General features: G+C 41.1%; 1 protein-coding gene and 1 long non-coding RNA gene across 11 annotated transcripts in view; one reads left to right on the plus strand and one right to left on the minus strand.

Annotated features, from left to right (window-relative positions):
* LOC121908028 (partitioning defective 3 homolog) overlaps window positions 1-23,022 on the minus strand; it is a 252,280-nt gene that overhangs the window by 225,669 nt on the left and 3,589 nt on the right. The gene's annotated exons all lie outside the window — the stretch shown is intronic.
* On the plus strand, window positions 3,962-9,626 carry LOC121908030. Its single transcript, XR_006099164.1, has 3 exons — window positions 3,962-4,052; window positions 8,993-9,055; window positions 9,251-9,626. It is a non-coding gene; the product is annotated as an uncharacterized LOC121908030 (long non-coding RNA).

Below are 23,022 nucleotides of genomic sequence, written 5' to 3' on the forward strand. Positions count from 1 at the left end.
GGTGATTACGACATCAGTCTTGCAGTTTACTTTGAGAAAATCAAACAAACGTTAACTTTGTTTTCCCTCCTCAGACAGAAATAAATAAAATTACACTTAAGCAAAACCAGTTCGTCAGTGACAAGCAGCCTCTGGATGCTTTAAGTACATCTGCATCTCAGCAAACAAACATTAAACATATATGTTGACAGCATATTTAGGTTAAAAGGTGCATACAGGAGCAGTTATCTACGACAGCAAGACTTGAAAAACTTAGTAAAGACTATTATGTGCAGATTTGCAACACTGATGCAACTAGGAGTGGGTGATATGTTGAATTAATTCAATTCATTTGTATTTTAGTCTTTGTATCATGTGTAAAATGTCTAAATGGGAGACTTGCAACATGCAAAAAACGGTTATTTATAGTCAGAAAACATCTCATCTACAGGAGGGATGGATTGGAAAAACAAAACTCTAATCTGTACTCTCACTTTTATGACTCATTGTGAGTCAACGGAGCAGATTTTCCTTCATTCAGTCTAGTCTCTACCTGCTGGGGAGCTAACGCTTGCTCACAGCTGTCTGCAGATATCAGGCTGATGTATTGTCAACAATCACAAACAGCAGGAGCAGATTAATTAGTGTGCAAACTTCTCTACTATATCTGTGCTTAAACTGATTATTAAAGTGGATGTCTGCGCCCTATTTAGTTAAGGCATCTGATGACAGCTGATTGTAATAATCTGTGTTTATTTGAAAAAGCTTAACGATGACAGCCTTGCATGTGGTGCAGGTCTTTTATCATCTTGCTAAAACTGTTTTGCACATAAATTCCTAGAAAAGATGACGTTTCAATCCTGATTTTTATTTTGTTTTCTGTCCCTCTCGCCCAGCCCCAAGTGCAACATATTAGCAGCTGCGTGTGTCATAACTTACGAAAATGTCATAAAATTTTAGGACAGTGAATTTTCCCATCATCCAATTTGACTGCATGCAATAATAATGATAATATTAACTAAAGCTTTTGTTCTTACTCTTAGATCATTAGTATTACTGCTACACTCCTAACAATGTTATACGCTTTAAGAAATAACTTGTCAGTGAAATTAATAGTGTGTGATGCAGATTTAATACGTCATTTTTTCCATCAAATGTTTTATTACTTTTTCCATGCATGTTATTACATTGTTTACAATATCTGGCAGTTAAAGTCAGTTGCAACATGCATCATGTTATGAAGACTGATGTGAGCTTTGGCAGTAGCACTAAATCATTCTGGATCAGCCATAAGTCTCCCATAAAAGAAGGTTGACAACCACTATTTGCACTGTTCAGCACAAAGAACATGCAGACTGTCAACTAGAGATGTTCTTTTGTCTCTTGTTATTCAGCTCTGAGAACATTTACGATTGCGTTTCCAAAGAAATTGATCCAAATGAACGATCCAATTTCGCAACACGAATCATTAAGTTTCAATCTTATCTCTGAAAATCTCTCAGAAGTAGGTTTAAACAAACACCACTCTCACTTCTGAACTGTCAAGAAAACACACGCCTACTTCTCATAGATTTGTACCATGTTATAACACATTCTCACACATAGAGACTTTCTACACATGTATTTTAGCAGAAAACTTCTTTCATACACATTTTTTTTTTTTAAAACAGGACATTGGAACTGTTGACATTTTACATCCCATCAGGTCCAAACATGTTGCAGCCGTGGACGTGCACACACCTCGGCCATTCTTCCTCCCATCCTGGATGAAAGGGAGGCTTTCAGAGGGTGAGTCACATCAATATCAATGCCTTCTCCTATGAAAGCATCTGGTGACACCTAAACCCCAAATGTCATCAGTCTCTGAATAAAAACAACTTACACATGTACCGCTCCTGATCCAGTTATGAAGCCCGAATGTTATCCGAGGATTGGGAGATGTTGTACAAGAGGATTTGCGACGGTAGAAGTAGTAGGAACAGTTGGTCAATGGGTAGACAGCGGTGCATGGGATTATTTTGTAAAACATGGACTCGCACACTGAGTCAGAAATGGCGCTCTGTCTGCCAGCGTCATGTGACAGCTCAACAGTTCAGGGGAATAACTGCCAACGGCCCCGGCGGTATCAGATTACAGCTCGGCAAATGGAAAAGGCAAAAATAAGGAGGCTTATTTGTAGTGGCCTGAGATATTCCTATTATACATAACTGCAAGAACAGAGGAGCAGAGGAGGCCTGTCAAAACAAAAGCTCACTGCTCCACTGGGACATAAAGCTTCTTTCACACATAGTTCCTGAGAAATTACTGGTGTAACTTTTCAGGCACCGCTAGTGATTTGCACTATTCACACATGCAGCTACATTCAGCAACATTTCTGTCTTGCGCCTTTTCACACATTTCATGGCAATGTTGATAGATGGGGCGAGGGACAGTCCTGCAGATGACGGTCATGCAACACTTATGGATGCCAACCGCCATAAAACTGACGAAGAAGAAAAGCAGCAGAAGAAGAAGATGAGGTAAGGCCAGACGTACATGTACGCTGTAGAAGATGTCTCTTATTTTCAGGAATATGGCCTGGACGAGGAACTGTTTTCCAGCTTACAACCATTCTTGAAAATAGGATCTTGTATGCAGACTTTGGCAAGGCAAAACAACAAATCGCTGATTCAAATACGTCATCAGCGGAGTCTTGTGATTGGTTCGCTCGCTCCACATGAAAGCATCTTTGGTCAGACGGACATTACCCTTTAAGTTCTTGTGCCATGTTACTGCTTTTATTCACAACACAGTCGTACCGGCATTTTCCTTGACATGTTGCTAGGTCTTGAGGTGGCAAATTGGCGGTACAGATTTCCCTGAACATCCATCCCTGCTCCCATTCACACATGAGCCCATGCAGGAAATGTTCCTGAACATTTCAGGGACAGACCGCATGTGTGAAAGGGGCTTTAGAGTGCCAGAGAAGTTCTGTGCTGTCCTGTGTGTTTACAGTTTAACAGCCGGATACACCACGGCTACACACAGCACAGCAGAGCTATGCTATGCTAACGATGCTAACCATGCTAACTAGCTGCTAGCCGCCGTGCAGGCTGGTAAAATGATCCCTTGCGTCCCTTTATATCCGCAGGTTGTTTTCAAAACACAAGCTGCTCTCAGACTGCTGGAGGCTGTAAACAGTCCCGCCGGGTTTATCCAGGTTATCGGCGAGATCTGCACCGTTAGCGCGGGTCCAGCTCGTCTTTAACGTCCAGCTGGGTGGACAGCAGAAACCCGCCCTGTCAGTGTAAAATCAAACTGGTTTAAGCTCGTACACCAGACCGTACCAGCAAAACCAGAAACCAACCCAACCCTATAAAGGACTTGTATTGCCTTTGTATGTTCCACTTCAAAATGCAATGAAAAAACCAGTGCCAGTGCAGTTAAAGAAACAATGCAATGAGGTAAGAACTGGAATAATTTGCCATGCTTTCATATATCTCAAGAGTCTAGAAAAAAGGATTCACAAGAGCAATAAAAAGATCATCGCTGAGAACATGTCTGCAAAGTAAATTAGCAAAATAAATAACGTATCCTTCAACTTCATTTGTAGCATGGGTGGGTTTTTTTGTCAATTTTTTTGTGTATGGGCCAATGGGTGGAGATGATCACTGTAACTATGTGTGGTGTAAGTGTAAACATTTGTTGATATCATTTTTTAAGTTTTTTTTTTCCTTTTTTTATAAATAGAGCAGTTCTTGCCAAGGTAACTAACAGGGATCCAAATAAATAAACAAACAATCCCCATGTTTGTCCTGAACTGGCTTTCCAATGATGCATTTATACTTTTTGACACAGCATTTATTGTGGGTGTGGATGGTGATGATCTGAAATGCAGCTGTCAAAGGGAGATTCAGTGGAAAACAAGAATAAAACAACAACAAAGCTAAATGTGTGGCAGACAAGACCACCCTCCCTTCTTTTTTTCTCTTTTTACAGACTGGTTGCATCTACCATCTGCTGCTTCAACAGCTGCTTTGGCTACAGGATAGGGCTGCTGGTTACCTCGACCTGAAGGCAGACGCTGGTTCAAGGTGAGCAGCTCATCAATATGAGAGACCGACGAGGTCAGGATTAACCACAAGAAAAGATGTCACTCTGTTAGTGCACATACAGTATATTTATACGCACTATATTAATTGGATTCTAACCACAGTGAGTTAATACAACTGTCATTTATTACTCATAGTAAGTATATCATTATCTGGTTACACACGTCTCGTGCTAATAGTGTAGTCTGGGTTTGTTTGGCGTTTTTAATAAATCAGCAGCACTTACGAGGTGTGGTTCATCTGCAAAATTCTCCCACTCACTGATGAACGCAAGTCATATCATGAACTAGAAGTACTCGCTGTTGTCTATTGATTGAGTGTGCACCCGGATCAACTGACAAAAGCTTTACAGATGCCTGGATCACATGCTGCACATCAGCTCAGGACAACCCCCATCGACTCATTTACGGTCACATCAGATTACAGACGTGCGATCCTGAAGTCTCGACGGTCTGTGCCGAACCGAAGTGTCGAGGAGTGGCGTGGGGACTTATGTGTTAACATCTATGGGGACTGTAGAGGCCTGTACAGACAGAAAGTGGGACAGACAGGCCCGGACAGGCAGGCAAAACAAAAGTACAGTAGAGTCACTGATGGCTTACAGACATTGTTGCGTAATGTTTATGGACACACTTCAAACAGAGAGAACTGTTTGACAGCTAGAGTGAACAGCTCTCTTTCAAAAGTTTATTGAAAAAAGGAGATGGAGAGACTTAAAAGGGAGGGGGAAAGAGTGTCCATGTGTCGGGCAGCAGCAGCAGGGCGGTGGTCATCCTGCAACAAAGATGTGACGGACTCCTCGCGACAGCTGGAGTTTGTCCTGTACTCCTACCTGCTTACTCATCTGTGCTGAAATGATAAGTTTAAAGCTCATATCACATGTTGTTTTAGGTGAAAATGCCAACAAAGCAATTGAAAAACATAAGCGTGAAAGACCAAACTGCAAGAAAGCAGAATAGTTTCAACAATCTTCAGAGAAAAAAGTAGAAAAGCCCACAGTGATATCACACCGCAAGACACCTCACGGACGGTTTTATTACAAACCCATAATGTGCATTTCTGTGTGCGTCAAAGAAGAGGAAGAACTGTATTCTTCAAAGCTCGAGCACATGAGCCCGTGTGGATCAAAGCTGAAGAGAACGAGGGGGGAAGAGAGAGGCTTATTTAAAGAAGTGGGTTGTGAAGATGGTGGGGGAGGTATAATAGAGCTGGGACCTAGAGATGGATGTGGGCAGAAGGGAGGCTGGAGCGCCGGGAGACGGGAGATGCAGATTGCAGTCGTTTCCTCCTCGGGAGTCTGGAGAGAAACCGAGGGGGGGGGGGGGCGGGGGGGTGTTTGTTACAGCGGGAGAGGGAGATGAGATAGTTTCCTCTGGCTCTCTGAAAGATATGATGAAATCAGAAAGTCGTAACGTTGGAAGCATGTAGGATCCATCTGGCATTTGGGTCAGAAAGTGACTCACTGTAATGCAGCTCTGCACGAAAAAAAGGGTTTTAAACATTAATTAAGGATTTTTTCCCCTGATGAAGGTACATAACACTGCTAAAAAAAACACTGTATCTCCGTCTAAAGGTATTTACTGCTGTGCAGCATCATGTGAAAGCTCATAGGTTAAATATTCCTGATGTTCTCTTGATGCAAATGGAGAAAATATTAATTCCACTTTACATTTGTGTGCATTAGTAGCTCGCAAAGTGGTACACATGCATAAACATGTATACAAACAGCACGTGCACTCGTTTACCTTACCATCTGCAAAGACTGACACACTGGTGATGTAAGAGGATAAACCCTGGGGTCAGAGCGCCTGTCTGGTCCAATGAGACAACAGACATGGATCTGCATCATCGCAGAAAACTTTTTTTTTTTTTTTTATATCCGAAGCAGTCGACACACCCAAAACGGCGCACTAGTCTCTCCCCGATTTTTATAACAAAAGAGACAAGTTGTAATGCATTCTTCTTGTAGCTGAAAGAATGAACAGCATACATGAGGTGAAACACTGAATGCTCTCTATGGCCTTAAGCACATTCCTGTACGATGTGACAAGTTTTTTCAACTTTCTATGCGAAACAACCTTCCCTTTAAGATGAATTAATACTTCAAATGTGCCTAGTTTGAGAATGTAGCCCTCTGTTCATGTGTACAATAATAATAATATTCTTGAAACGGCAGCAGAAGCATTTTGAAAGCAGTTATATCAAAATTGGCCTGAGCTTGTGTTCGTATGTCTCTAATGGTTTACTAATCCTCTCTTTAAAAAAAAAAATAAAAAAAGCAAAAAATAGAAGTACATCAGAACAGAGAACGAGCAGCCAAACAGACAATATTTAATGTGCTGTTTATAGAGAACCAGCTGGAACTCGGGGCACAAGCCACCGCAATCTTTGGCAGGAGCCAGGCTTTTTTCCATCCATCCAGTCTGGATGGTGAAGATAGAGGTATTTAAAGCATCTCTGTCTTCTCGCCAAGCCTCCACAAAAGCCTCGCTGGACACCGAGCTTTGACTGAGCTTAAAACTGGCTGAGAGCGAGGAAACTGCTTCTTGACGAAAGGAGCTGACCGCTCGAGATGATTCGAAAAGCAGACTCCGTTCGCTGCTGATGATCATTAGATAAACAGGTAACCGACTATCTTATTTGCTCTGTCCCTTAATGCAAAGCGATGTAACCTCTTGACACAGGTTGCACGGTTAGACTAAGTTTTAAAAAGGCCTGACGAGTTTTAAAAAGCAAGATCTGAGAAAAGCACAAGAAAATATGTAGTTTTCTGCAGCAGAATATTATTATTTCTTCTTTCTTCCCCCCTATAATAACCTCAGGAGCCCCTCACATTCATCCAGCGACTCATAACAGCTCTACAAAACCAATAATGCAAACTCATAACATTTAAAAGCACCTTTGATTGACGGGTGGTTAAACAGTACGGACTTACGTGCTCCAGTTCAGTGGCCGTGACTGTGATGAGAAGTATTCAGCAGTCATCTGTGAGCTAAATGAATGGGTCAGTAAGGAATTTAGCCATTTGTTTGAGGTCCAGAAATGGCCGGGCATCAACTATGAAGAACGCCTCAAGGGCAGTTGTGACACAGCAGGCGGGCACGTAATTGGGAAAGTAAGTAGGGCATGTGTCTTTGAAGCTATAGTCTCTTTAAATGTAAATCATGTGAAACGAGCTGAAGGGTTTCATCATATAGTGATTTCCGCGACCGGATCCGCTTCAATCATGAAGGCAACATGTAGATAATGTGAGGAGACGAGGGAAACGAAGACTCTCACGGTCATTTATCAGTATCTTTGGAAACAAATGATGCAGAAACGTAGTCATGCAACCGCAGACTGGATTTGGCAAACATAGGTCATAGGTCGGGAAATATATCAGAAGCTGAGGCAGCTTGACTTTAAGCAACACGCTCTTGTATAATAGAGAACGTCAAATGGTGCAAGACATCCCTTTCTCTTCAACCTCCTTCACATTTCCCCCCCTACAAGCCTCTGTGGCTGGTAAATCCAAAAATGACTAGAGTAGAAAATCCAAATCTATCATCATGTGCTCACCGGCCATCACTTCCTCTACTTTATTACATAATTCGCTTATTTCATTTCGGATATTTTTTTTGGATGTTTTATGAATAACCATCTGTTCTTTCTTTTAAAAAGAGAGAAATGGAAGAATGGGAAGAGGAAAGTCCCTTACTGTCTTAGCTTACATCTACCCCCCCGATGCTTATACGCCAAGTTTAAAAAAAAAAGGTGACAGGAGTGCAGGAGAAGAGCGGAGAGATGGGTAGAGAATCTGGGCACACTTCAATAAATGGATCAAGATAGTCTAAATGGGGCGCTTGTTTCTAACGAACGGCCTCCCTCTTTGAAATGCCAGGCGTGTTGGGTTCGGTGCCCTAATTCATGTGAGCGAGAGGGCGAACTTAAGAGCTGAACACACACACACACACACACACACACACACACACACACACACACACACACACACACACACACACACACACACACACACACACACACACACACACACACACACACACACACACACACACACACACACACACACACACAATCTTGTCTGATCATGTCAAAAGAGGCGGTAGAGTCCCAGGCCAAACCTGACACAGTTCATTCACACAGTAAGCTTTTTATTCAGCATTTTTTTTTTCTGCCTCAACTGTCACCGCCGTGATGAGCCGCATTCAAGACGCATTCAGAAAGCATCGCTGCTTATTACAAAAGCTCATTTCTTGAGGTTTGACTCATTCATACGGGACAAAAATGAAGAGGATGTCTGCGCACGGATAAAAGCACATTCATACACAAAATTAAAACAAAGTGCGTGAAAAGCATTTTCCTATTTTTTCTGTGGCTACAATTCTACCTTCTACATCTTTTTTGATCATAAAGACAAATGCGCACTTGAGCACACACTAGCCTCACGTACCTAGACAGCTTCAAACATTCAACAGAGCTGAAAAGAAGATAACTGCAGGGCATTAAGTGCACACATGTCCGTATCTTTTATTTCTCCTTTATATCTAAGGTCTGAATGGCCTTTTATTAAGTCCATCAGGACATTGAAACACTCCATAAAGCAAGCAACAAAGTATTCTTGCTACAGGAATAAATTAAAGCAGATTCATACAGAGAAAACATTACATTTACCGAGAATATCTAAACCTTATAATGGCTACAGGCTCTGCAGTAACAACCGGTTACATTACCATACCACATTAACACCTACAGTATGCTTATTTGATAGAGCATGCATTTCCACTTGTTTTGTTTCCTGTTTTCTTATCACTCCTTTTTTAACATTTATATTTGTCTTTGCATTTATATATTTCTGTTTCTTCACCCGCAGACAAAGTTATAATTAAATGGCGACTAAATACTAAACCTTCATATTTCCTCAGGTGCTCTTTCATCACATTTGTTATGGTTGGCACTACAACCGCAGCTTTTTGGAGTACAGACAGGTTTGACTCTTAATCTTTTTTTTTTTTTGCAATTTTACTTTATCATCTTTATCTTTATCACAACTTCTGAATGTTTAGACTTAAGTTAATTAGATCAGATGTTTCTTAGTGAGATATACTTTCAGTAAACCACATCAACGACCATTAACTTCAATTCCCTCTGAGATTTATGTGTGTTCGCTTCTTTTCTTGCAGTTTAACTTCTGTTTGCTGGCAGTAACACAAGCCCTGTTCTGCTATGCAGCTGAATCAGGTGCAGAGATTTTTTTTCCAAATGTATTAAATTGAAGGTGGAAAGTTTCAACTTTTCTGGTGCCCAGCTGGTCCAGTTACTGCACTGCCTCACTGGTGACTCCCTGCATACTAATGATGAAATAGAGGAAAGGGAAAGCTCTCCTCCTCTGTGACACACCACTCAATCAGTCCCATCTGGGATGAGGCATCCTCCTTAAAATCAAAGTGCTGGAGCAGATAAGAAAAAACAAGCAGTAATATCACGGACTACCTATTTTGCATTATTCTAACGCAGATATCTTTGTAAAAAACTTATTCACAGGTGCTTTGACGGTGGCCTAGTCTCCATATTTGCAGCTGTAAAGCCAGAGCAGCTCAATTTCAGCTGGTGGCGTCAGTTTTATCATCCAGGTCAGACTAAGTGGGAAGCGGCTCAAAATGTGGGTGGGTGTTTGACACTGTTGAACGTTTTCAGCTGCTGCACTCCACTCCACCGCCAAAAGTCTACCTGGTCTAGCCTTCTCTCCTTCTTTTACTGCTTCAATCTGCACATTTAACACTCTGGACTCAGTGCTGAAATGTCGGTGTCCTCAAATGTCCTTTTTTTGTCCTGACAAACTGTTCACAACCAAAAGATATTTAGTTTACTATCAAAGAAGACTGAAGACACCAGAAAGTATTCACATTTGAGCAGCCTGAATCAGATAATGTTGATATTTTTTCTTACCAAAGTATGTAGCTTTTCATCCAATTTTACAAGCACTTACAAGATTACACTGTCTGAAAATATTCATTTAGCTCATTTGGCTGCACTGATGCTATAAGCTGCAGCACAAAAACTGTGACTGTCTTCATTGAATCTTACACTTCACGCATAAACACACGGATGCACTATGCAAGGCGTAGAAATGACGGTTAACACCAATATGCCAAAGTTTACACGAGTAGCTGGCAATGACAGGAAATGAGAAAACACAATGCGGGCTTCCTGACAGCTTAAGTCGGGACAGGAGGGAAATACATCATCAGCTGGTCAGTCAGAAAGTAGTTTTTCCTGTTGAGCAGCATGCATGTCTCACATGGTGTCTCCAGTTGTCAGAAACTGTGAAGCTGTGCTGGGATTTCTTTAGAGGAATTCAGCTCTGTGATAGTGTATAATTTTAATTTAACCAGCACTGTGATCAGGAATGTGTACTATGCTACCATTTTATCCTTATAATTACAATAAATAAGCTATATTATACATTACTAGTCTGTCTATGACTCTTTGAGTAGATGCATGAATCTTATTTTCTTAAAAAAAGTACTGCCTAATCAGGCTCCAGACGACATCGGGTATTGTGAATATCTGAATCCGTGATTTTCTGATTATTTCACAGCCTCAGTGTGTGGAGGGTGAATATTTAATCACAATGCAGGCTGCATTCTGACAAGTGCAGACCAGCCATGTCAAAAACACACCCAGGAGAGAATGAAAGTCTGGGATTGCGGAGGTGGCAGGAAATCAAAGCCTTTCTTTCATCTAGAGCCCAACTGTTAATGGATTTTTGGGGCCAATGCCAATATTAAGGATTAAAAAAATTCTGATATCAATATATCGGCTGATAAGACAACATATACACCAATACCAATATATACTGACATACCTGGGATAGGCCAATATCGGCCAATAATATTGGCCAATCAATATATCGGTCTGGCTCTGCTTTCATGTATCATAAACTCCGGGAAATCAGCATTCAACCCAAATGGGCAGATATCAACATGTTCAACTGGATTCACCGTTGTCAGTATTGCCATCTTTATTCATCAGACTAACTGTGTGGAATATTGCTCATATTCCACTGATCCAACAACCAACATATATGCAAAAAAGCCGGTTAACATATAATAACCATGGTTAAGCCACATCCAAATGATTCAAATTCAATTTCACAGCTGTCACAAACTGGCTCAGAGAGTGTAATATAAAAAGGCACTCCATGCAAAAGATATATTATTACGCCAAAATCATGTATTAAAACTTAACGAACCGATGGAGTGTGGAATAAAATCAATCACTGGATGTGAGGTATGTGCTTTGGAGATGCTGAATGTTGCCAAATCACACCCAAAAATGTCAGCTGGAGGAGTTACAAAACAGTCAGTTACAAAGAACAACACAGTGACTTCAGCCTCCTCCTTATTTAATGTGCTGTTGTAAAAGAATTACAGTGCAAACAAAGCGGTTTCTTTTTGATCTGTCAGTGTAATTTGCCTGTTCTTGACAGAACAATAAATGCTGTAGAAACACACTGACGTAAGGCTCCAACTAATAATCATTTTCATTATGAGTTAATCTGTGGATTCTTTTATGATTAATCACATTTTCACATCTGAGAAGCTGACACTGACAAGTGTTTGACTTCTTCTTGCCTTATAAATAACAAATGATTTTATTTATTTATTTAAAACTGTTGTCAATTAATTTGTCTATCAGATGACTATTTGACTCTTCCACCAGTCATTTCAACATTACACTGAAGGAACATTTAGAGATAGCTCCTCAGTTTTACTTCCTTGATCTACGTATTTAGTTGAAAAGAAGACTTAAAGCGAGCAATTGGATGAAAAGGACTTAAAGCGAACAATTGGATCAGATAGTCTTTGGAGACAAGGCTGATCAGGGGAGCCACATCAGCTGAAATCCCTGCCATGAATGTGAACTGCAATGGGAGCGACAAGGACAGCCCAGCAGACAGCAGGGAGGGCCACGCAGACAAAGGATGAAGTTCAAGGCCCTCATGCCTCTGCTTTGCCCCAAGGCCAATAATCATCTACCTGTCAAAGATAAGATAACTTTGTCACAAAGCAACAGAAATTCTCCTTTGACAAAGCTCAACAACGAACAACCAATGCACATTTAAAACACATTTGAAAACACACACGTAGAATAGGTGTTAAACAGTTCAGTGTCTATTTCAAGATGGTTTCAGGGTGATGATCACAGAGGGAATAAAAGATTTTTTGGAGATGTTTTTCCAGGCCAGTGGGTCTTTGTAGCATCAAACTGATGGCAGTAACTGGAAGGATTGATGGAGGGGTTGAGAGTGGTCCTGCTCGATCAGAGTGGCTTTCCTGATCACTGACCGGGTGTACAGTTCAGATCCAATAGAACCACCAATAGAACCAATAGATTCAATTAGTGTCCTGTAAACCAGGGATTAAATTAGTCCCTGCTGACATTAAAAGTCCTGAGCTTCCTCAGCAGGTGGAGGTGCTGTTGGGAAACAGACAGGGAGGCGTCTATCTCCGTCCCAAGGTATTTAAATGATTGTACTTGTTCCACCAGTTGGCCTTCCATACTGAAGGGTTGGAAAAAAGGTAGTTGTTGTGAGTCTGGTTTCTGTCTGCTCCCACAGCACAGCTCCTTGGTCTTGGTGATGATGAGCTCGAGGGAGTTTCCCGAAATGCCTGGACCAAGTTGTTTACTGCCTGATGGTATTCAGACAGGGCATTGGTGCCAGTCAGATGGACCACTAAGGCGATGTCATCCACATCTTTCCAAAGTATCATTCCTTCACTGCTGCAGGAGATGTTGTTGGTGTAAACAGAGAAGAGATTGGGGGATAAAATGCAACCTTAGGGGGTAGCCCTGTGTTTAAAATCAACTTACTGGATTTAAAAACCAATTACAAGCACCTGTTGAAGCCTGTCCTGTAAAAAACTCTTAATCCTTAAAAGTAGTGTCAGGTTGACCTGAAGCTCCACTAGGCGGTGCATTGGGGTGTTTGTGTGTACAGTATTAAATGCCGAAGAGAAGCCCATAAATAAAATCCTAGTGTGGGGGTGTGTTGAGTCCAGGTGTCTAGCCTCAGTGAGTCTTGCATCCTCTACCCTGTATTTTGGCTTGTAGGCAAACTGGAGAGGATCCAGTCTGTCTGCCACCATGCACCAAAGGCAGAGCTCTCGTTTGGCCTGTCCTATATTTAGCAGACAAAGCCTCATCAGCCTAAGTACTGAATTCAATTTCAAGGGACATCATTAATCTACACTCATAAATCATTTGGGTTATGCTAATGCAGGCCCTTCATTCCTCAGAGCAGCATGTGGTTTTCCATGTCCAACCTCACACTGAGTATCACCATGTTTCAAAAATCTGGACTATGCCGATGCAGGACCTCCATCCCTTTGAAATGCATTTGGGTTGCCATGGGGAACATGCTTGCGGTCTAAGCTTTGCACTTTTGTTTCTTTTGCATCACTAAACCTCCAGGTTTCTCGCTTAGCTGCTGGCAATTAACAGCTGGGTGAGAACAACAGGGTCTGTTATGAAGGGAGGGGGATAAAATGAAATTTTAAGACTCTGGCAAGAAGCATCTCGCAGGAATTTCAGAAGCAGGAAGAAGAAAATAATAAACCGGCATCTAAACAATGAGGTTAAAAAACAAGAGCCAAAATAAAAGGATCTAGGCCAACATCGCAGAAAAAGGAAGCGAATAACAGATCGGTAATAATATGATGTCCCGCGACTTGATCAAATCTCCTGGCTGTATCAGCCTGCACTGAGGGATACAGTATATCAGAGCTATGCTGCTGTTTGTTCAGTGTCCTCACATTCCTCAGAGACAATCCTCTCCCTGTGCTCAGCGCTCCACACACACAGCGAGTCCTTGACATTTCAGTCAGTGTCTGTCCGCTGGGTGGATAAGGGACACTCAGGCCTGTGAACGAGGCCAGTCTGCCTGCTGAAAACAAATGCACATTCATTTTACGTTTAGCTGATATTTAGCGTCTCACACATAATGAACAGATGGGGGGAGGGGGACAGGGAGAAGGGAGTGTCTGGATCAGGGACTTCCTCAGCAGGGTGCTTGGTCATTTTATGGCCACATGTTGGATACTATGGGAACCAAAACCTGTGACCCTTTCATAACTAGATACAAGTACTCAAGCACTACACTTAAAGAATAATAATTCTGGTTTAGTGCTGGAATGATTAGTCATTCGACTAAATTAATAGGCAACTATTTTGATAATCGATAAATCAAAAATGCCAAATATTTTCTGGTTCCAGCTTCCTAAATGTGAGAATTTGAAGACATCAGACATCACCGCAGGCTTGGAAAAACTGTGAATGGCTTTTTTCACTATTTTTTAACATTTCCTAGATAAGACAATTAATAAAAAAATAATTGGGAGATTCATTAATTAATTAGTTGCAGCCCTTTTCTGGTTCATTACCAAACTTTGGCATTATTTTTGTAGTTTGGCCATCTTTTCTATCAGTTATGATAACACTGCACTCACCAAAGGAATTGCTGAGATCTGGGACGAGCATGGCAGCATGGCTTCAACAAAGATCTATGAGCTAAATGATCAGACGGGTTGTAAACAAGACAACAGCTAAATGATATAAATCACTTTGTCTGAAGGTGACACTGAAAGTGAGCAAACCTGAAGTGTCCTGTAATAATCCTTCACTGCACAGGAAAACTGAACGTTATACATGCACAGTAACAGTAAGTACGGCAGGTCAAAGTTTAACTTGGAAGTCGGTGATGGAGGTTTACAACTGACATTTTGATTAATAACTTCAGTGTTCACTTGGCTGGGTTAGAGGTTGGTTTAAAGCCTGTATGATTCTTTGCCTGTATGTTTCTTGGCCCGAAAGACTTCTTTTTAGTTACTATTACTGATATGAAGGATGGATAAAACTAAGAATGCAAAAAGCCTTATTGTAAAAAAATGGAACTGTACTTCAAGTCTCATTTGTCCATGGAAAGATTCTTTATACTTCTATTCCCCTAAATGTCAGAGGAAAAAGGTTTTCCTTTTCACTCCATTAATTTTTACATTATGGTATTGCTACATTTACCTTTATGCAGCCCCTCAGTTCAGCTTCTGACTGAAACAGGCTGTTTTCCTGCCTCTTTAAGGTCCCCATCCCGACAAGCCAGCTCTGTTTTGATTGGTTAGCTTCTGGAAGCTGACCCTCTGCAGACTTCCACCATCTCCATAAGCTATGTAAGCAAACAATAGTAGCCAGATTTCACTTCTTTTTCCTCGTTATTACTCAAAATATAAACTTCTCAAATACATCCGTACATGTTTAAGCTAAAATCCGAAATATGCAAGCGGATAACACGAACAACCCGTAGAACAACCTTAGCAACAAGGACTATGGAACGGTGGGCATGTGTGAACGATCTGATGCCAGTTCGATGAGGAAGTAGAGGTAACACCACATCTGGGCAGGCTAAAGCCCTGAGTTTTGACTTGCAGGGAGCATTTTTACATATGTTCACCTCAAGTTTTGTAACTTTAACTATTTATAGCATAGATATCCAACATCAAAAGAGTATAAACCAACAGAAAAATCACAGAAAGCATGTTATGTCCCCTTTAAGTCTGAAGTAGAGTACTTACAGACACTCTGTGATTGCTAAGCCAGGCTGGCACCCATTTATAGAGGTGTGAAACAAAGCTGATGTGATTCAGAGTGTGTGTCAGACAGTGGCTTTTCCCCTTCAACAGACCAGTTCATACACTAGAAAAAGGCAACTGAAAGGTGAATGCTTTTACATACTTGGGTCTGCTGATATAAAATGACCAGAAAGACTAACTGTCCAAAGAGAACATTGTTCCTTGGAGTTGGCTCTTAGAGACAATGTCTGGGCTTTGTAACCTCTGTGTTTATTATGGGAGAAAGTTGATGACTACCCGGTTATGCTTGGCTGGCTTACTATAACTATCAGTTAAGACTATTTAAATGTTGCCATGGCTCAAACCGCAAAACTCCTGAGTAAATTCAACCTGAGACTGTTTCAAAAAAAAAAAAAAAAAAACAGATGAATACTATGCAGTGTTCTCAACACAAGTAATGACACTGTTCCGTCAGCAATCACTCAAAACGCTAATAACTTCAATAACATAGACCAGTGAGTTCTAATTTCATGCCAGATGTGTTAGATGTTTTAAATAGTGAACACAGTGTATCTTTATTAGGGAAATACTGCAGCAAGAGACGCATTTAACATCCAACTCATTAAATATTTCTGATTCCTTGACTTGTGGTCGGTTTCTACAATGACCGTATTCTCCTGAAAACACACAAGCTTTCTAAGCATCACACACCCTGGTTTTCCACAAACACCCGTCTGAAGACAGCCTGAGGATCTCTTTCATAAATAAACCACACTATCCAGCTGGGAGTATTGCTCTACAAAAGATAGATACAAAAAAACATCAGAAACAGTGCAGAGACCTTTTTATAAGCTTCCTGATTCCTTTTTTCCCTGCGCTGGTTTACATTCAGGAGCTTCCTCTGTTTATGGAAGAAAAAGTCTACAGCTAAACCAAAGGAGAAGGGGGGTGGGGAAGTGACTTGACCTCAAAACACCACCCTGTGATGCAGGCATTCATCAAAAGAACTTCAAGTGCTGGTGATAATTTTTCAAGCGTCCGTCCGGCCAGAAATAGGCTGCTGTCTGTCAATCGCTGGCCGACTTTTGTGCGTCTGTAGCGTCTGCTGGGGGATGCAGCGCCATATGTAGCCGGCTTTGGCTCACATGGTTGGGGTGCCAATGCTCGGCAGACTGGATCCACGCCAGGGTTTAAGTAATCTGTTTTCATAGCACTCTGTAAACCACTTAAGCACTGTGTGTCATTAAGTCTTATGATCTGGGTTCTCATTAACAATCGTTTTAGCTGCCCTCCCCCCTTCCCCCCTTCCTCCGATCACAGTCAAAAGTTCAGTTTGCAACGTGTCACGTCAAAGAAAACCAGTTTACAGTTTGGTCTCTTGTGCTCTTTTTCAACAAAGGAATCATTTACAAAAGCATCTGTGCTGATAGTTTGGGATTAGCCCCTGTCTTCCTATGCAGCATAGCGGTATCAGCACATGTAGTGTCATATATAGAGCTGCAATGATGAATTGATAAGTCAATTAGTCGATCAACAGGCAATTCATCAGCAACTATTTCAATTTTCTGGTTCCAGCTTCTCATATGTGACTATTTGCTGTTTTTCTTTGTTATATAACACAGTGAATTGAATATCTTAAGGTTTTGAACTGCTAGTCAGACAAAGCCAGCAAACTTAAGATATCACTGTGGCCTCTCAGAAACAGTGAGTGCAATTTTTTACTGTTTTTTAATATCTCATAGACTAAAAAATTAATTGAAAATGCAGATTAATTGCAGCCCTAGTCGTATTCAGCTATTATTTGGGGCAGCTATGGCTCAGAAGGTGGAGCAAAGCATCCATTAAACAAATGGTTGTTGGTTCAATCTCCAGCAAGCCACCGCCTTGCATGCATGCAAGAGGGGCAAATCATAAAGCACTTTGTCTGTTAAAGTAAATAAGTGCTTTAGAAGTTCAGTCCAATAGTTGGGGCAGTTTTAAGCCTTCTGGGGAAAGTTCAAGCAAGTGTTACATCAGCTGAGAACAGTTCAAGTCCCAGCGTCAAAGCTCAAGCCAGAGAAGGCAAGTCAAAGTCAAGTCTTCATTTTCAAGTCAACAGCAGGTCTATTAAGTGTCTGAATGCTGACCATTAACCTAAAAAAGCATTTAAACATATAACTTACAATTTTCTAATAATATTATGTTTCAGAAATATTGTTTAATCTTCTGTCAATGTATTGATGCTTTGACCCTTGCACTTTGTAACGCTGGGTTCTTTTCATTTTCAAATAATATGATGATTATTTTCTCTATTAATATATTAATGGAGAGGTCATGGTGGTGTCTTGAATTTGTTTGTTTCTTGTTCCTCTGACTAAACCTAAACCTTCACATAACCAACTCACTGTAATATACGACAAAGAAAAACTGCAAATCATCACATTTGAGAAGCTGGAACCAGAAAATGTTTGACCTTTTTTCTTGAAAAAAATCATGAAACATTATTTATCAATCATTCATTATCAAAATAGTTGCCAATTAATTTTCTGTCGATCAATTTACGTCTGGGACACACTGGATGCGTGAGCAGCGCGTGTGCGTCGCGGAACCTCTTGCTTTTCATTTCAGCGCCCATGTTAACAGGTTAGAGCAGCCACACAGCCCGTGTGACACATGCGTGAGGCTGCTGCGTCGCCTCATCTAGAGATTCGAGGTCTCGCCTATTTTCTCTGCGTGACGCATGCGGTTCTCAGCAGAAATAGACAGGGAACAAGATAGAAAGATAGGGCTGCCAGTTGCAGAACCACCACAGCAGAGACACTTCCAGTGTGGACACTGCAAGCGTGAGAGACGGCAGCAGTTCAGCGACGCATACGCACTGCTGAGGTTCATGCGTCCAGTGTGTCCAAGGCGTTAGAGCTGCAACAAACGATTAACAGAACATTAAGCACCGACTATTTTGATAATCGATGAATCATTTTGAGTAAATTTTTTTAAGAAAAAGGATCCAAATTTTCTGAATCAAGTTTCTCAAATGTGAACGTTTACTGATTTCTTTGGTCTTCTATGATTGTAAACTGAATATCTTTGGGTTGTGGACTGTTGGTCACTACAAAAGAAGACATTTGAGGATGTCACCTTGGGCTTTGGGAAACAGTGATTTATATTTTTCACAATTTTCTGACATTTTATAGACCAAAGGATTAATTGAGAAAATAATCAACAGATTAATCAATAATGATAATTGCTGACAGTTACAGAATTTCATCTGATTCTGCTGTTACTGTAAACACTTCTGGATAACAGCATGAGCTCAACTTCTAAAATGTAAATGAAGTTCAGATGAGGAACACTGATCTTCCCACAATCTGAGAACTCTGCAGTCAGCGTTTTACAGCCTCCTACTTCACATCTACCTCTCTCTATATCTCTCTCTCTCTCTCTGCATTAACAGGTCCAAACAGCTGCCTTGCTAATAACTCCACGCCATGTTCACTCACCTCCTGGGAAAACCCGCTGGCAAATGAAAAAAGTGGAGTTTTTTTTTAAATTATCACATCAACATCATGATGTCAAACACTCGTAAAGATGACAGCTCACTTATGTAAATTCCTCACAGTGAAACAGCGTTATCGAGTTATAACAACAACAAAAAAGGAAACCAAAAAAAAAAAAAAGGAGATCAGCCATCAAAAATGCACAGCACAGCAAAGAAGCACTGTGGGAAAGGAGGTATTGCGAACGTCATCTACTGGAAAAAAAGAAATCTATCTAAGTGTAGAAGTGCTCACGTCCTACGGAAAGAAGATGATATACTTTGCAACTTCTCAACTGCAATCTTTCCTCTGGTTAAAAACAGTTGCTGAAACCTTTTTATATAATGTTGCTAATTTAATAGAACTGCTTGAATTTTTAATTTTCTAGACCAATGTTAAATGCAAAAGGTTTGAAAGTAGGGAGAATTTCTATGTACCTGTTTTTAAATAAGGATATATGAAGCCATTGTGCCCAGATATTTTCACAAAGGAAGTCTCACATGACTACTTCTTTTTAAATCAGTCTGTTTAAGTGAGTCTTTAACTGACTTCTTTAGGAAATGAAAAGCTGTGCCAGGTTGTGTTTTAGGACATTTTTCACAGTAGTTTGGTCAAGGGCAAAGTCAGCGGCCCCGGGGATCATCAGTGAAGCTTTTAATCCTGCACTGTGCCCGTTTTGGAAGCACGAACCCCTGGCTGGTACAGCCTGGTGACATGAGGATCAAACAGATGAACTGTAAAATTATTTGGGCTTACGACCCAACATGAGGTAGATCTACTGCACCTACAGTGACGGCGCAATCACACTTGAGGGGTTTTTTTTGGGGGGGGGTGTTTGAGGGGGCAAACCACTATGGAATTAAAAAATAACAGTCCACAGCTGACCTTTGACCCTGATTATTTTTTGTAGTGCCAGATGGAAAACTGGATATCAGATCTCTCTATACCGATACCAAATCATGTTTTGGGATTGTTTCCTCTGTAGTTGGCTCAGATCACATGATCGCCCCTAACAAAACACCTTCATTAAGATTGTTTGTTCCTCCCAAATCCTGGATGATATTGCTCTGAACTGGCTAGAGCTAAAAATAAACTCCAGTTGCAGTAAAGCGTTCCAAACATGCTTGGTATGATGACACCCCATGCATGGAATAATATAGGTACCGTTTGGATGACATGGTACAATAACTGTGTGAAACAAGGTGAATGCTTTAGAAATCCCCTTATGATAACATCATTAATGCTTTTGTTAGCACGAAAACAGGAAAGATAAAACGCCTCACTGATGTACAGTACGAGCAGAGATTAACATGCGAGCTCAAGGTGCAGTTTTTTTTTTTATTTACTTCTTTATGACACGCACATATTATTGTGCTGAAGTAGAGTACCGCTCAAGGCAATCTGACATTGTTCCCCGTTCACCGTGCGTGTGTCAAAACTGGCGTCGATATAACGGTTACCTGATGACTGTGGTAAAACTGCTGCACTTTACACAATACACAGATTGGAACAACAAACGATTGTGAAAGCAATAAAGGTTTGAGGTTCGGCGGACAGAACTGCGTTTAGATTCAGACAAACAAACCCAGTGTGAACTAGAGGCTGACATTTTTGCGGGAATCCTGTGGGTGACGGGATTCCTGACGGATCCCACGGGAATATTCATAGCATGACTGGGACGGGACGGGACGAAAAAGTCAAGGGGACTCTGGTAGCCGGCAGGATGTAAGTCATAACAAAGGCTATTTTCTTTATTTTGAACTTAATGTTAGTCGTTCTGTTGTCTTTTTTTATTCTCTCCTGTCTGCTCTGGTTGCTGGTTGGTTGCAGCCACCTGACCAGTGCATGATGTGTGTGTGTGGTTTTGGTGCAGCCACCAAAACCCAGGAACGGGTCGGGAGGGGGGGGAATCATTCTTCTGTGATTGTATTATTTGTGGGAGTGGGATGGGACAGGAGTGAAAACCCACTCCCCTGTCACCCTCTAGTGTGAACACAGCCTTAGTAAAGCATAGCTCCACTCTGTAACTTCTACTTCCCCCCCTTCCTGACACTTTGTTCACTCTTGGACACATGACACTATGATCTCTCCTTATTATCATGTAGGGTTTAATGTCCCTTTCAAGCATGCAATTATGTCGCTCTTTTGAACGAAATGGGGCCATCTTCAAAAAAAAAAGTTGGAGCTCTTCCTTTGAAGATGTGGCACATTTCGGAGTGTGACCGTAACAGCAGCGGTTAACTCTCACAGCGTGTTAAGGACTGCATATCTCCAGGCCATGGCCGCCATCTAAGCCTGCCGCACGCTAATTAAAAACAGTCATTTGTGTAATGAATTGTATGATATCTTGAGCAGCACATAGAAATGACATCAGGATAAGGTTAAATACAGGACTCGAAGTTGATTTTTTTTTTTAAAGTTGATCCAAGCCTGGGACATCTCAAGTTTGACACAAGATCTAATATCCATGATGTGTTCCTTGTTGAATTTGAAAACCGTTTTCTGCTCAAAACTTAACAGAATTGCATCATTTTCAGCTGGTTTCCACTGTAAGAATATTTCCATAAACCAGTAGAAAACTTGCTTTGAAGTGCATCTCATTATCTTAGCATAGATTTTACAGCTAATATTATTAGTCAATGAAAGATTTCTGTATTAATTATGTTACATAATTCATCAAATGCCAAATATTAGCTGGTTCTAACTTCACAAATTCGAGGATTTTCTTTCTTTTCTTTGTTTCACTCCAAGTTGTAAAGCAATCTTCGACTCTGGGAGCTTGTGATGCCCGTTTTTCACAATTTTATGCATCAAATAACTAACCAATTAATGGAAAACTAATTGATAGATGAAGTCAGTTACGAAAACAATCACAAGTTGCAGCTCTGACGGGTTTATCAGCACCTACATTTGACAGAAAATAAGCTCAACACAGCACTGTTTTCAACCGCTAGCCAGACCAACAGCAGACACCTGCTCCTATTGTCTGTAACGGGTCAAAGTCATGTAAACTGTCTGCCTCAACGCTCAACTATGTACACAATAGCACAGACTTCTCCGGAGGAAACTCCAGCAGTGTGAAACTGAATGGAAATCTGCAGTTTGCTGGTGTGTGGACGCGACAATCCAGACACCTGATATTCCCCTGGAGGCTTCTGAACATTAGGAATTGTCCCAAAAAAAAAAAAAAGAGAGACTCATGATTTCTACCCATGCTTAGGTGACTTTTGCATCATGAAACCACCAGACAGTTTTCCAGTCAAGGGTGTTATTTTAAATGCTCGCCGCACTTAGTCAAATGGGTGAACATTACAGAGAATCTACCCAATAATCTGTGGAAGGAAAAATAGCAGTGGAGGATAATCTGACACCGTTCTACTCCTCGAGACGTTCAGAGATTTGGACTTCTCCCTCCCTCGTGTCCAGTCGCATCCTGTTCGAGAGTGTTGTACGAGAAGTGTCTGAACGCTTATCCTAGCGTCCTCATCTTTCTAATTCCACAGTTATGAGCTGGCTTAAGGCCCTCAGAAGTGGACTGTTTTTTTTTTTCTTCTTCTTTCTGCCAGCGAGCCTACAGGAAGCATTCCTCTCTAATGACAGGGGAAGTTACAAGAAGGTCCATACAAACACTAAAGCAGGAGAAAACACCCAACCTAAATTTGGGTCTCTTATTAAGGCGCGCTAACCGAAAAAGCTGTGATCTTCAACACAACATCTGTGACCAGAAGACTTCCTGAGACACTGCACTAGGCATTAAAAACGCCTGGCTTTGCCCAACCTCGGTCAGAGGACACATGTAAAGGTTTAGTGTGA

Source organism: Thunnus maccoyii, chromosome 12 (genome assembly GCF_910596095.1).
Source record: "Thunnus maccoyii chromosome 12, fThuMac1.1, whole genome shotgun sequence".
Classification (NCBI taxonomy): domain Eukaryota; kingdom Metazoa; phylum Chordata; class Actinopteri; order Scombriformes; family Scombridae; genus Thunnus; species Thunnus maccoyii.